The sequence below is a fragment of the Carettochelys insculpta genome, chromosome 32 (genome assembly GCF_033958435.1).
Source record: "Carettochelys insculpta isolate YL-2023 chromosome 32, ASM3395843v1, whole genome shotgun sequence".
NCBI lineage: Eukaryota > Metazoa > Chordata > Testudines > Carettochelyidae > Carettochelys > Carettochelys insculpta.
Genome location: NC_134168.1, coordinates 6,356,638 through 6,372,533, shown reverse-complemented (window position 1 = coordinate 6,372,533; position 15,896 = coordinate 6,356,638). Strand labels below are relative to the sequence as shown.

The window sequence follows — 15,896 nt, the reverse complement described above, 5'->3', positions numbered from 1 at the left end:
TTATCCCCAGCCTTGCTCTGGCTTATTTATACCTGGCCGTGCAGATTTCCAAGACCAGCATCTGATGAAGTGAGTCTGTGCTCACGAAAGCTCATGCTCAAAACTTTTCTGTTAGTCTATAAGGTGCCACAGGACCGTTTGTTGCTGTTCTCAGTGGTGCCAGACAGCAGAACAAGGAGCAATGGTCTGATGTTACAGAGGTAGAGGTTTAAGTTGGGTATTAGGAAAAATTATGTCACATGGAGGATGGTGAAGCACTGGAATGTGGTACCGAGAATGGTGGTAGAACCTCCCTCCCCAGAGGTTTTTAAGTCCTGATTTGACAAAGTCCTGGCTGGGATGATTTAGTTGGGGTTGATCTTGCTTTGGGCAGGGAGCTGGACTAGATGACCTCCTGAGGTCCCTTCCAGCCCCAGGAGTTTATGGTTCTCTACATTAAGAGGGTTGACATTACAATGAAGGGGTTGTACCTGGGATATGTAATGTACAAATAATTTGTTTATACTTGCACATAAAAGGACATGTTGCTAGGATTGATTGCCCGACCTGGGGAACACAGTGGAGCATTTCTACCTTCTGGCAGAGTGCTGAGTCCATTTTCAGAACACACATGTATTCTTGTGTAATTGCTGACATCCAAGTGTGAAGTATCAGAGGGGTAGCCGTGTTACTCTGGATCTGTAATAGCAACGAAGGGTCCTGTGGCACCTTATAGACTAACAGAAAAGTTTTGAGCATGAGCTTTCATGAGCAAAGACTCACTTCATCAGATGCTGGTCATGGAAATCACACCCAGTGACCTAAAGCCCATATGTCAACACAAATAAACTTGGTTCCAGGTCCTTTGTACCTCAGTTGGTTTGTGGTTTCTGGGGAGCTTTTTAGACATCTCTTGCACTGGCTAACTGCAGAAGCCAATGCAGCAGTCCGGAGGGAGCATGCACACAGTCAAGGGTTAGCAAAATAGCCTGTTTTATATATGACATCTGGACGTCTCACCGCACCAGACCCTACCCAACCCTGAATTTGCTTCAAGTGAGGGTAAGAAGAAGCTGTGTGTCAAATCTGGGCCTCCTAGTTCTTCACATTTAGGAGAAGTCCTTGGACAAATGGACTCGGAGATGGACAAACGGACTCCCAGACAGACAGAGAGACCCACATAGCTCTACATCTGTCTTTATATTTGTAAAATAAAAATAGATTTAGTCTGCCTGTCTGTGCTTGTGTTAGTCTGTCTGTTCAAGAACCCGTCAGAAACTATAAGAGCCAGGACCACCCCATTTGATATGCCCCCTCTTTTCCTCTAGCTTAAAGCAAGGAAAGGTCTTGGTTGTACCAGAAAAAGGGAAAAGCTGGGAATGGGACTGTTTTCCACGAGAGGAAAAAGCAGGGGGCAACAGGAGGAGAAAGGGAGGGGCACAAACTGGAAGGTACATGATACTGAGAGTGGCCACTGGAAACACCAAAACAGAAGTCATCAGGGCTGGAACCCGACCATCTTGCCTGCCACTAGACTAGGTACATATCAACCCTGCCCAAAACCCAGAGCCTGCTCCCCATGGTGGAGAACCTGCAGGGCACTGGGGAGCACCTCTGGAGGAGAGGGTTGCCCCTGGACCCTCAGCTCTATGACAGCCTGCAAGCTTTGGGGGACACAGTAGGGGGCAGCTCCCCAGCCTGCCACCTCAGACAACGTTCAGGCCACTCAGAGGCCACAGGAGGCTGGGGACAGACCTCAAACCCTTGCCCCCCCAAGACATCCTGCTGGCCTTGGTGGGGTGCTGCAGGCCCAGGCCAGCCTGCACAGGACCACCCCAAAACAAAGTTAAGAATGTGAGGGCTTCATGAGGCCAGGGATAGCACCCAAGAGACAGGGGAGGCAGAAGGAAACTAGGGCCAGTGGCAGATCCCCAGCCACCACATGACAAGCAGGAAGCCCTGGATTTCTCCCTCCCAGAAGGATTCACCACCCGAGGAGCACAGCCCCAACCCCTCAGGAGGAGGCACTGGCTGGGGAGTCCTGCTCTGTCCTTCTAAGAGGAGCTGCCGTTAGACCAGAACCACCCCAGTAGGGCTGACCGTGGTTAGATCCACCACACACACATCAGCTCCTTGTCCTGCGTCCCCTTCCCGCATTCCTGCACCCCCACCTGAATCATAAAATCCCAGGGCTGGAAGGGACCTCAGGAGGTCATCAAGTCCATCCCCCTGATTCAACCAGGATCAACCCCATCTAAGTCATCCCAACCAGGACCCTGTCAAGCAAGGACTTAAAAACCTCTAGGAATAAAGAATCCACCACCTCTCTTGGCAATGCATTCACCAGCCTCCTGGTGAAATAGTTCTTCCTAATATCCAACCTACTCCTCTCCTTCTGTAACTTCAGACAATTGCTCCTTGTTCTGCCGTCTCCCACCACTAAGAACAATTTCTCTCTGTCCTTTTCAGAGCACCTGCATTGACTTCTGCACCTCAACTCACTGCTATCAGCCTTCCTCTTCCAACCCCCACCCCGAAGTCCCTATCCCCTGCCTTGAGCTCTCTCCCACACTGCCTATCCTTGTGTTCTATGCCACTCACCTCTTGCCCGTTCTTAACCCCAAATCGTCACCCCAGCATTCATTCAGCTTTCTTTTGGAAAAATACAATCATTGAAATAAAGGATGTAAGTTTTCCATATACTTTCAAAAAAATATGAGCGAGAAAATGACTTCAATTAAAGACCCAAGCAATGTTGCATACATCTACTTGTACCAAAATGAAACCCCAGCAACACTAAAAAATGTTTGAAGAGGAATTGAACTGTTCAGACACATGGTGAACCTTTTTTTCCACTCTTCATCACTGGAGAGAGTAGAACTGATTGGGAAGTTTTTGCAAGTAGAAAAAAGAAAGTCACAAAACTTCTAGAAAGAAAATAGGACTTAGACACTTTGAAGAAATAACATAACCAACTACCACCACATTTTCTCAAACAAATTTCAAAAAAGATTTGGAGAAGCTGGGGTAGAGTCAGGCATAGAACTTCAGGGACTGAGGGCCAAATGGGGTGGAGGAACCAAGCTGGGAAGGGGGAGAGGTGGGAGCATAAGTGGGCAGGGGCAGCTGGGAGAAGGGAGGAGAGCAGGTAGGGGGGCTCAGCACCAATGCGGGGGAAAGGTGGGCCTTGGAGCAGAAAGAGGAAAGGGCTGAGCTTGGGCCAGGATCCCTGGGGAGCAGAGCTGGAGAGAAGGTTGCTGGGAAGCAGAGAGAGGAAGGTTCTGAGCTTGGAACAGGACCCCTGGGGGGCAGAGCTGGGCAGAGAGTTGGTGGGAAGCAGAGAGGGGAAGGGGCCAAGCCAGGTACAGAACCCTTGGGCACAGATTTGGGTAGGGGGCTGCTGGGGGATAGAGAAGTGAAGGAGGGGATGCAACTCCAGTCATGCATGGGATGGTGTTGTAACTGACCAGGGAGTCCTCTGATTGATTGGCAGCACTTTGGGGGCTAGCAGCCTTGATCATTCTGCCCTGGGGTACAGAATTCCTTTCACAGGGCCTCTTGGGCACCACAGAACCCCCCCCCCCCACACACACACTAACCCTAAAGTGGCTCTCGGAGGTAGGGAGGCTCATCTATGAGGGTGGCCCATGACTTCACAATGAACCACTTCCAAACTTCAGGGGCATTGCCCATGCCACCACCTTCTGAGGCGCCTGTCTGTTCAGGAGCCCTTCGCTGTGTGTATCTGTGAGCCAATTTGGTCAAGAACTCCTCCTGAAGGGTAAGAGCCAGGACTGCCAAATGGGGCCTGACACTTCCTCTTACCCTACTTTATGCAGCCTCAGGGGTCAGTTGTGCCAAGAAAATCGTTTTTCAGCAGATAGAAGGTTGAGGGGGGTGAGGAGAAGGAGGAGCCAGCTGGGAACAGGCCATGTCCCAGCCTCCTCCCCCTCTGCTCCAGTGCCAGAAGAGGAAGGAGTTCTTCCAGCCACTGGCCCCATTGCCAAGACACCCTGGGACCACCTCTCCAGGCCAGACAGTGAAGCCCCACCCCCCGGGAGATACCAGGGCCAGGAATCACACAGGTCCCCCGATGTCCCAGAGGACTGGCTGGTGCTGCGACCTGAAGCCAGGCCCTGCTGCCTTGCAGGACAGGCTGGGGGTAAGGACCATGATCCCCTCCTGCAGGGCAGGCCAGAGCCAGAGCCAGGAAAAGTGGCCTGTCCCTCATCCCAGAAGAAGACACTGGGAGCCCAAGAATCATATCTTGTCCCCCATTGCCCCAGTGGATATGCGGGGGTCCAGGAACTGTGGCCCAGCTCCCCAGAGGAGATGTTGGAGGTGGGAGGGAACCATGGCCTCTCCTCCATCCTGGAGAAGATGATAGGGATCAGGGTCAGGTCCTCCCCAAGGAAACACTGGGGACAGGAACAGCTGCTCTGCCAGGATCAGTTCCAGCTTTACCGCCACAGGCACTCCCAGTAACCCACCCAGACCTCCCAGATCCTTGTCCTGTGCTCCCACACTCGGCCTTCATCCCTGCACCCACACCATACCTAACCCCCTGCTCTGCAACCCCCCACTCCCTCCTGTGAGCCTCCAACCCTTCCTGCAGCCACACTTCTAGCCAGCTTCCCCCATCTACAATCTATGTAACTTTGGTGGATCAATGCTTTTTTTTTCTCTCTCGAAAGAATCTCTTCAGCAAAGAGCATATGCAAATGAATCATGATGTATGGAAATCATTTGTCAGCTGAAGTGGGTCTTTGCCCACAAAAGCTTGTGCTCCAAAATATCTGTTAGTTTATAAGCTGCCACAAAAATTCTTGTTGTTCTCAATTCCAGAATGGTTTATTTTGAAGTCACACTGTTATGTACAAAAATGCTTTTCAAAATAGAGCTCAGCTGTTCTGAAATGTATTGTCAACACACGCTACAGCCTATTTCAAAACAGAGCCATTGGATAGACTATTTCCTGTCTACACAGCCCCCATTTTTTTCGAAATAGACACTGTCCCTCATAGAGGGTGCATCTACACTAGCTGGCTACTTCGAAGTAGCTGGCACAAAGTCTACATGTACTGTGCGCTATTTTGATGTTGAAATCGACGTTAGGCGGCGAGACCTCAAAATCGTTATTCCTATCCGAAGATGGGAATAGCACCCTACTTCGACGTTGTACGTCGAAGTAGGGCGTGTGTAGAGGATCCGTGTCCCGCTACTTCGAAATAGTGGGGTCCTCCATGGCGGCCATCAGCTGAGGGGTTGAGACACGCTCTGTCCAGCCCCTGCGGGGCTCTATGGTCACCGTGTGCACCAGCCCTTAGCCCAGGGCTTCCAGCTGCTGCTGCTGCAGCTGGGGGTCCATGCTGCGTGCACGGGGTCTGCAACTGGTTGTCGGCTCAGCAGATCTCGTACTGTGCAGGGCAAGTACGTCTGGGAGGGGCCCTTTAAGGGAGCGGCTTGGGGCTTTGCTGGCCCCTTATTTCGACAGGGAGTGCCTGTGTGTGTGGACGCTCCACATTTCCTTCCAGGGCGGCTCCTTTCGACGTTCCCCACCGCTACTTTGATGTTGAACGTCAACAGCACCAGCCCCGGAAGATGTGTAGACAATATGCTTCGAAGTAGCCTATGTTGATGTTCTTACTTTGAAACAGGCTATTTCGATGTTGGGCTGAGCAACGTCGAAGTTGAACATCGACGTTGCCAGCCCTGGAGGACGTGTAGACGTTATTCATCGAAATAGACTATTTCGATGTTGCTACATCGAAATAAGCTATTTCGAAGTTGGGTGCACGTGTAGACGTAGCCTGGAATAACAACCATGTAGAAGAGGGAGATTGGTCAGTCAGTGTCCACAGACCCAATCGAACTGGGTCTCATATAGGTGATAAAGCAGCTGCCATAAAACACAGTGATGGTGATGAGGTGTGAGGAGCAGGTGGAGAAAGTTTTGCTTCTCCCTTCAGCTGAATGCATCTTCGGGATGGTGGTGAGGATGCAGACGTAGGAAGTGATGATGAGGATGAAGGGGAGTATTTTGAAGATGACAGTGAGCACTGCATTAATAATGTCATTCAGGGATGTGTCTGTGCTCACCAGCCTGAGCACTGGGATAACGTCACAGAAAAAGTGCTCAATTTCACTAGGCCCGTGGAAGGGTAATGTGAATATGGTCACTGTTTGCTCGACTGCCACAATGTTGCCTGCAATCCACACCACAGCTGCTAAACTAATGGTGACGTTTCTTCTCATGAGGAGCGAGTAATGCATGGGTTTACATATGGCAACATACTGGTCATAGGACATCACAGCCAGCAGGCAGCTCTCTGAGCTGCCAAAGAGGAGAAAGAAATACATCTGGGCTGCACAGCCCAGGAAGGAGAAGGACTGATGTTCTGATAGAAGGTTGGACAAGGTCTTGGGGATGATGACTGAGGTGTAGCAGATCTCCAAGACTGACAAGTTCTGGAGGAAGAAATACATGGGACTTTGGAGTGCCAGGTCAGCCACCGTGACTGCAATGATGAGGCTATTTCCAACCAGTGTGATTAGGTAGATCAGTAAGACCAGGATAAAGAGGAGGAACCGCAGATCCCGGCGGTCTGAGAAGCCCAGAAACACAAACTCGGTCACAGCTGTTATGTTTCTGTTCATGTCTCTGTCCCCATGAGATCACACATGGATTTTGATACTTTATGGGCTAGAATGACGTAATTAGATAGAGTCACTGTTACCAGATTAGTCACATCCCTCTCCCCTTTCTCCTCTTTCTGAGGACACCCAATGCAAGTCTTTGATATCTTCACCATTCTCTGCTCTCAACAGAATCTTCTCACTGTTTCATTCTTACAGAAGAACCAAGATCCCACTACCTCAGATACTGAGTGTTTCTCACCTTCTAGGGTGTAGTTTTGGCCACCATGTCTCCTGTCTTAGGAAGCTCTGACCAGTGGTAGCAAACTGCATCACCCTTAAAATGAAGTTTTAATAGTAGTAGTAGTAGTAGTAGTAGTAGTAGTAGTGGAAGTAGTATGCTCTTTAAGATGGCGGCTGTGGTGGACGAGGTAATGTCTTGTTCTTCTGAGCTACACCAGCAGTATTTGTGGGGGGTGGTGCTATGGGACAGGGGGTTTGGGGACTGGATTGGGGTGGGTTCTGGGAGCAGGCCAGACTGGGATAGGCCTGAGGGTACAGGGGGATCTGTGGGCTGGGGGAGTGTTGGAAGTGGGCCAGGCTGGGCCGGAGGGTGCAAGGGAGAGAGTGAGCTGGGCTGGGCCAGGTCAGGCCTGAGGGTGTGGAGGGAGCTGTGGAGTGTGGCTGGCGGCACTTGACTAGGGCACCCCACTGCAGGGCCGGAGCCACTTTGCAGCACACGACCGTGGCTGCCCTGCCATGTGACAGGAACTGCTTTTCCACATGCAGCTGGAAGTACCGGTGGCTCCTCCAGGCTGAACCAGCAGTAAGTCCTTAATTTACTGGGGGTGGGCTTCTGGCAGCAGTGGGCCATGGGCATTCGCATATTGAACTGGGGTGGATGTGGGAAGCGGGGCAGACGGGAGGGTGTGGGGGGAGCAGTGGGGTGGGTGGGTGTGGGGAGCGGGCTGGGCTGGGCCACAGGGTCTGGGGGGAGCTGTGAGCCAGGGGTTGTGGGGAGCGGGCTGGACCAGGGCAGGGTGTGGGGGGGCTGCAGCCAGGGGGTGCTGGGAACAGGCTGGGCCACACTGGGCTGAGGGATAAAATGGGGAGCTGTAACTGGGGGGTGTTGGGAACAGGCTGGGCCAGGGATGGTGGGTGGGGGAGAGTTCAGTGATGGGGGGCAGGCAGTGTTGGGGACGTTTGAGCCAGCCTGATCCTCCTTGCCATTTGCCATGTATCATTTCTTCTTGCTCACCTGGTCCTTCATGAGCCCCGAGCAAGGGTAGCAGCAGCAGCGGTGCCAACATCCCATGGGCGCTCATTGGGCAGTGCAGCCCCCCCCGAGCGTGATGGTGGGTGAGTGAACTGAGTTGCTTCTGCCTCCTCATTGTTCATGAGATGAGAGTCTGGGATATTTGGCTCTCTGGATTACTTTGGTTAATCTAAATGGCGTATGAACCATGATTTGGCCACCGGCATCCAAGGGAACATGACTCCTTACCTCACCCCGGCAAAGACAACCCTGTCAGAAAATTCTCCACGGCCTTTGGGGTAGGTTTGGGAGATCCAAAGTCTATGGGAGTAAACCCAGATAGAAAATGTGGAGTGGAGACCCTACAGCGGTTAGCAGGGAGGATTCTTGCTTTCCAGCATCTCCTTGCAGTCACCTTGGTTCCAAAGGCACTGACTTCCGCTTCTCATTTGGATCCAACTGGGGTGACCAAGCGGGCATTAGTGCCTCTTGGGCAATGCACGTCCTCCAAACTCTAACCCAGGCAATGCAGCATGTAAGAGGAAGCCAAATGGAGAGCACACTCCATCCTTGTTGATAGCATGGAAACAACATAGGAAGTGGCAGTTATGGGTTATAAGCCCTCCTCAACTGGGTTACTTTCATTTGTGGGAGGAGTCATTGTACTCCACTGGTCACCAACTGCCCACCTGAAGCTGGGCAGACCCTGGTCAATAAGGTGCTGACCCGCCACATCTGCCTTCTTCATTGGGTGCCTGGGGATAAACCAAAAATTGAAAAGTAGATGTAAACCCACCAAAAAACGAAATGATAAATCAGCTTGCCCCTGGCTTGGTAGCTGGAAGCTGCAGACCATGTGTGCAGGACTTGAATCTGCCCATGACCTTAAGAACACTGATTCAATGTGCAAAACAGCCATCACAGATCAACAGCTACACAAACAGAACGTCGACATCTCTGCTCTCCAGGAAGCCAGGCTGGAAAATGCTGGGTTAGTGAAAGAAACCAACTATACGTTCTTCTGGAAGGGCTGGAGTTCAGAGAAGCACCGCCTCTATGGAGTTGGATTTGCTGTTCGGAACAATCTGCTGAAATCTATCAATACACCCACAGCTGAATCAGAATGTATTGAATCGCTAAAGCTCTGCACCAAGTCAGGGTTTGTCAACATCATCAGTGCTTGTGCACCCAAGTTGGCATTTTGAGCAAAAGACAAGGACTTCTTTTATTATAATCTTCAGAAAGCTATTGATTCCTTTCCAACTGGCAAAAAGTTGTACATCCTTGGTGACTTCCATGCTAGAGTTGGACATGATCATCATTCCAGGTCTGTCTGCCTCGGTCATCATAGAATTGGGAAAATGACCGAAAATGGTCAAAGGCTTCTTGAATTCAGCTCTCAGAATTAGCTCTGCACCACAAATACTTTGTCTAATTTGAAAGAGTGTCACAAGTGCCACCCCAGATCCAGCCACTGGCGTCAACGTGACACTGTGCTGGTACAAAGGAAACATCTCAATGTTGTCAAAATTGCATGCACATCTCACAGTGCAGATTGTGACACTGATTGATCCTAGATCATCAGCACGGTGAAAATTGTTCCAAAGAAATTCTATATGATAAGGGACTGCAATAAGCCAAAAATCAATACACTCAATACCAGATATACGCTGAAAAGCTTGTCTTTGCAGATGATCTTACTCACAAAATAGAACACAAACCTGAGCAACAAACCATTGATGAAACATGTCCCTTGCTGAGAGATGGAGTATATGAATGTGCCAGATCTCTCTTTGGAACATGTAAATTATCTAACAAAGACTGGATTGATGAAAATGCTGACATTCTTGATTATCTGCTTGAAGAAAAACACAAGGCTTATCAGAATAACATAAAGCACCCATCCCAAAACACAAGAGATACTTAGACGTGAAAGAGCTGTTCTTCAGAGACAATTCAGATGGTGTGCAAACAAGTATTGGGCCAACTTATGTTCTAATATTCAAAAGGTATCTGATTTGGGTGACCTGAAAATCACATGTAATGGATTGAAGAAAGCACTTGAGCCAAACATCACAGAAGTCACCCCACTGAAGCATTTCAGTAGACAGGTGATCACAGAGAAAAACCTGCAGATGTCCAGATGAGTGGAACACTATGCAAGTCTTTGTTCCCATGAGCATACAATACTACCTGAACTTGACTACCTAACACCGACCCTTCCAGAAATGTCTGAGCTAGATGAAGACCCTACAGTGGAGGAAATTTCTCAATTTCTTGATGCTTTCTCAATGGAAAAGCACCAGGAAATGAGAAGAATTCCATCTGAAGTCCTGAAGGCAAACAAGGATGTGCTCTTCTCCTTCTTCTATGATTTACTCCTAAAAATGTTGGAGAGCAGGTGATGTCCCACATGACGTGAAGGATGCAAACATCATTACCCTCCATAAAAACAAAGGTGACAAGGCTGACTGCAACATCTACAGAGGCATCTCGTTACTGAGCATCACAGGCAAACCATTTGCCCGTGTCATTCTGAAATGCCTGCAAAAACTCACAGATTGAGTCTATCCAGAAACACAATGTGGCTTCAGGGCTGGCGGGTCAACAATGGACATGATTTCCTCATTTTGATAACTGCAGGAAAAATGCAGAGAACAGGGAAAGCTGTTACTCATAGCGTTTGTGGACTTAACAAAGGCATTTGACCCAGTCAGTGGTTCAGGACTGTACAGAATATCAACCAAGATTGGCTTCCCGCAGACCCTACTCAAGCTCAGAACATCCTTTCATGAAAACATGAAAGCAACTGTGCAATATGATGAATCTACATTGGTACCGTTTGCAATGAACGGCGGAGTCAAACAAGGATGTGTTCTTGCCCCTGCCCTCTTCGGCATATTCTTCTCAGTTCTACTAAATAGCGCATTCCAAAACTCACTCATTGATGTATTTCTCCACACAAGATTAGATGGCTTTCTCTACAATGTGGAAAGACTCAAGGCCAAAACTATGGTCAAGAAAGTCCTCATCTGGGAACTCATCTTCTCAGATGATGCAGCTTTCAACTCTCATAATGAACACACGCTACAGTCACTGATGGAGTCTCTATCTACAGCCTGCAAGTTATTTTCCCTTAAGCATGTAGAAAACTTGTATTTGCTCAAGGTATACCTCTACGACCCAATGTCATTCTGGATAAAGCCCATTAGATGTGGTTCCACAGTTCTGTTACCTTGGATCTACTGCCACTGCAAACCTATCCATGGACGAAGAAATGAACCTCAGAATCAGGAGGGCAGCTACAATTTTTGGCAGACTTATGAAACAAGCAAGGAACAATCCTAAGCTGATAGTGAAAACAAAGATACTAATCTAGCAGGCATGTGTATTGAGTATCCTGCCAAATGGTTCTGAGGCATGGATCACCTACTTGAAGGAGGAGAAAAAACTGGACAGCTTCCAGCTTCGCTGCCTCCACAGAATTACAAATATCAACTGGCAAAAGAAAGTTTGAAAGGCAGACATCCTGTCAAGATCTGGCATACCTAGCTTCATAGTGATCCTCAACAGCAGGAGATTACAATGGTTTGATCATATGCGAGGACAGGGTGGCAAACGTCTTCCCAAAGAAATCCCCTTCAGTGAACTGTTATGGGGATTGAGAACAAGAGGAAGACCAAATCTGAGATTCAAGGATACATGCAGAAAAAGCCATGAAAAAATTCAACATTGATCCAGAATCCTGGGAATCTACACCATCAGACTGAAATACTCGGTGATGATTGCTACAACAGGACACATCATCTTTCAATAGTGTATGTGCAAACCACATGAAAGAACTTTGTCTTAGAAGGAAAACCTCTCAGACTCAAGGATTCAGAAATAGATTGATAAGCAGTTATTGCAATCAACTATGCAAATCCAATATTGGCTGGATAAACCAAGAGAGAAATTGAAGACTCAAACACTGCCCACAGATCCTCACCACCTCTGCTAACTGCCATTTCTCAGGATGAAAAGGGGCCATATTGTTGCTGTTAATTATTATTATTATTATAGGTTGAACATCTCTGGTCCAGTGTTCTTAAGACTGGACCAGTGCCAGATGGAAGAATGGATGGCAAAACAAGGAGCAATGGTCTTAAGTTACTGTGGGGAGGTCTAGGTTGGATATTAGGAAAAACTCTTTCCCCAGGAGGGTGGTGAAGCACTGCAATGCTTTACCTAGAGAGGTGGTGAAATCTCCATCCCTAGAGATTTTCAAGTCCTGTCTTGACAAATTCCTGGCTGGGATAATTTAGTTCGGGCTGATCCTGCTTTGAGCAGGGGGCTGGCCTTGATCACCTTCTGAGGTCTCTTCCAGCTCTATTCTCAAACACATTACCTACATTTTCACTGCTTACTGGGCTTTTAGAAGACATTTAGGGGTAAATTACGACTGACTAACAGCACACAACGAAGAGCCAAAACTGGTGGCTGTACACAAACTTTATGGAACCATGGGAAACTTGGCATCAGCCTTGATAAGTGGTTGTCTGGCTAATTAAAATCATGCCAGATTATGGATGTTGCTCGACAAGAGAGTGCAGGACTAGGGAGGTTCAACCCATAAAAATGTTTAGCTGTTGGAGCAAAGCATTAGAGAAAAAAGGTATTTAAATCCAGCAAAGAGCCTGTGCACAGATTTAATCTCATCTTTTGTTTTGCTTCCCTACAAAAAAGAGAGAGGGGGTTCCCTTTTCCTTACCTTCTGACCTAGCCCAGATCCTCATTTAAGTCTGCATCTCCAGTCTGGTCCTCAGCTAGACCTACTCTATTCAAAATGGACTGGGTGCTCCTCACACATGTGAGCTGTAACTATAATAGCTGTGTCCTTTTCGATCGTCTCCTAATGAACCTTAAGTGTACATTACTGGGCAGTTGTTAGCAAGGGTCTCCTCTCTGTGTATCTTCGTGGTCAAGGTGGCTCTGCTTGATCTACAGCTAAATCTTAGGACAACTTAGGTAGACATAAACCTTAAGTCTATTGCTCAGGGATGGGAAGAATGGGAAGTGAGAGTGTTTAGGAGGGATTACTGCAGAAATAGATCCAGGAGTCACAGTGGACGCAAGCTGAGTATGTGTCAAGAGTGTGAAGTTGTTGCAAAAAAAAGCAAACAAAGTTGTGGGCAAATCAAGAGATGTAATTCTTCTACTCTACTCTGTGCTCACTAGGCCTCAACTGGAGTATTGCATCCAGTTCTGGGCACTACATTTTAAGACCGTTGCGGAGAAATCGGAAAGGGTCCAGGGAAGAGCAATGAAAATGATTAAAGGGCGAGATGAGGATCAGACAGCTAGCAGAGGAGAAGCGAGCGCACAGAAAGCACACTAAGGACTTGCCAGACATCCGCCACATCTGCAAGAGATGCAGCAAGGACTGTCACTTTCGTGTGGGTCTTCATAGTCCCAGTAGACGCTGTAAATGAAGTCCTGAATTGAAACTATAAAGGGCGTGATCCATAGTCTATGCATACTGAAGGATGCCTACTACTACTACTACTAGGTCTCAGTGGTCCCCATCTTTTGCCAGATAGATTTCCCAGACCCCTAAGAGATCCTTTGTCCCCAGCACCTCACATCCATGATACCTTCTGGCTGATTCTCTGGGCTCAGCAAAAACATTTGGTCTGCTAGTCATTGGTTCTTGTTCTACCTTCCTGTCATAGGCTACAGGCCCCTTTTTAAACTGAGCTTTTGCTTCAGATGTACTTAAATTTACTGTGTTATAATTATCCCTCCCAATTTGCAGCTAGGAAAGTGAAACACAAAGCTATCAGGGATGGGATTTCCAAAGAAGCCTAAGAGACTTAGGTGCAAAAGAAGGTGTGGGCATCTAACTCTCTTCAATGCATCTAAAATGCTCGGCTTATGTAATGTGTCCAACATCACTTAGGAAACCTCGGGTGAAAGAGGAATTCTATCTATCTATCTATCTATCTATCTATCTATCTATCTATCTATCTCATTAGCCACTTATTCTTATTATATTACCACCTTACACTTCTCTCTTTCAAAATCCCTCTATCACCCATTTGAATGAAAAGCTTGTGTAAATGGAGGCCTTTGAAAATCACTTGAATCTTCACGACTATTGATATTTCAGAGGGAGAAACGTGGTTTTTTTTTTTCTGACTGAATTCTGAAAACTGCAAAAGAGATTTTTTGCAGGCGTTTAGTCATGTCTTGAGGTATTGAAAAGCATCTAGGGCACCTAATACCCGAGGAAATCCTTGAGTTTTAGGTGTTTTTGTAAACCAGAGCAGATAATTGAAATGCCTTTGAAAAAGAAATTGCTGTCTTTATCCTTTCCTGCCACCTGGTGCAGGAATTTTATATAATTTATATTACATTTCATATATAATTACATTACGGGTTTTTTAAAAGGTTTCAAATTTCTGCTTTCTCTTTACTCTTTTAGAACACTTTTTGTGTAAATGGTGTTTGTTGGAAATGCAATTTTCCACCTCAAAACTGCTAATTCAACAATAATAAAATGTTTTGATTGTAACAAATCCATTTTCTTCCGATTTTCTTACAGGAAAGTAGGTTCACAATGTTTCAGTTTCAGTTCGTTACTTGAAATCTTCTATTCATTGAAAAAATACATTTTCTATAGTTGCAGAAAAAAGAATATTACAAAAGGAATAAACAGGTTGTAACTTCGAGAACAAGAAGAAGTCTTGTGGCACCTTTTAGACTAACAGATATTTTGGAGCTGCTATTTTGAACCTGTTCATTGTGTGATAAGGAATCAAGATTTTGACATTTCCAGAGGAAAGAAAATTTCAACATTGGGTATTTGCTGTGGGATGGAATTTCAATATTTTGGAAATCTCATTGTGTGGATATTTTACAGGGAGATGTGGACTTTTAAATGCTGATCATATTTCTTCTTACTATGGATCGAAACGATCTAGCAGATTGGAGAGGAATAGCACATACATATTTGGCCTATGGCTACACTGGAGCCATAACTCAAAATAACTTTCTGCAACACAAACTGAGCACTTTATTTCCAGCTAACTTATTTCGAAGTTGGTGTCATCCACAAAACAGCAAGAATAACAATATTTGTATGCAGAACACCTATAAACATTTTCTACTAGAAATTGTTTTCAGACCAAAACAAAACAAAACAGAACAAACAGCAACATATGCAGCAAAACTAAATGAATTAATATAATTGGGTATCAAAGTAGTAAAGACAAAACATTGTACATGGTTTTAACAATAGAAAACATAGACCATCAGTGTATGATATCAAAAAGTTGTCAGACACTGAAGGCATACCAGTGATTCATTCATGGCAAGCTAACTTTCCATGGAACATAGTTAAGAAACACTGGGCCAGGAGACCAAAAAACCACCATTCCACATTTGTGAGGAAAGATTACGTTAGTCAAAAGCCTGCTGAAAGTGGAAGCGAAAGTAAAAGTTACAACAGAAAAAAGTTTAGCAGATGGAACAAGAGCGGAAATGCACAATGGTGGATATGGATGAGACATTATAGCTACGTCTACACGTGAAGCCTACATCAAAGTAGCTTATTTCGATGTAGCGACATCGAAATAGGCTATTTCGATGAATAACATCTACACGTCCTCCAGGGCTGGCAACGTCGACGTTCAACATCAACATTGCGCAGCACCACATCGAAATAGGCACTGCGAGGGAACGTCTACACGCCAAAGTAGCACACATCGAAATAAGGGTGCCAGGCACAGCTGCAGACGGTCACAGGGCGGACTCAACAGCAAGCCGCTCCCTTAAAGGGCCCCTCCCAGACACAGTTGCACTAAACAACACAAGATCCACAGAGCCGACAACTGGTTGCAGACCCTGTGCATGCAGCATGGATCCCCAGCTGCCGCAGCAGCAACCAGAAGCCTTGGGCTAAGGGCTGCTGCACACGATGACCATAGAGCCCCACAGGGGCTGGAGAGAGAGCGTCTTTCAACCCCTCAGCTGATGGCCACCATGG

At 47.1% G+C, this 15,896-nt stretch overlaps 1 pseudogene; it reads right to left on the bottom strand.

The window, feature by feature from the left end:
- Positions 1 to 3,579: 3,579 nt before the first annotated feature.
- LOC142004799 (olfactory receptor 10A7-like) lies at positions 3,580 to 6,636 on the bottom strand (annotated as a pseudogene).
- Between the last annotated feature and the right edge of the window lie 9,260 nt (positions 6,637 to 15,896).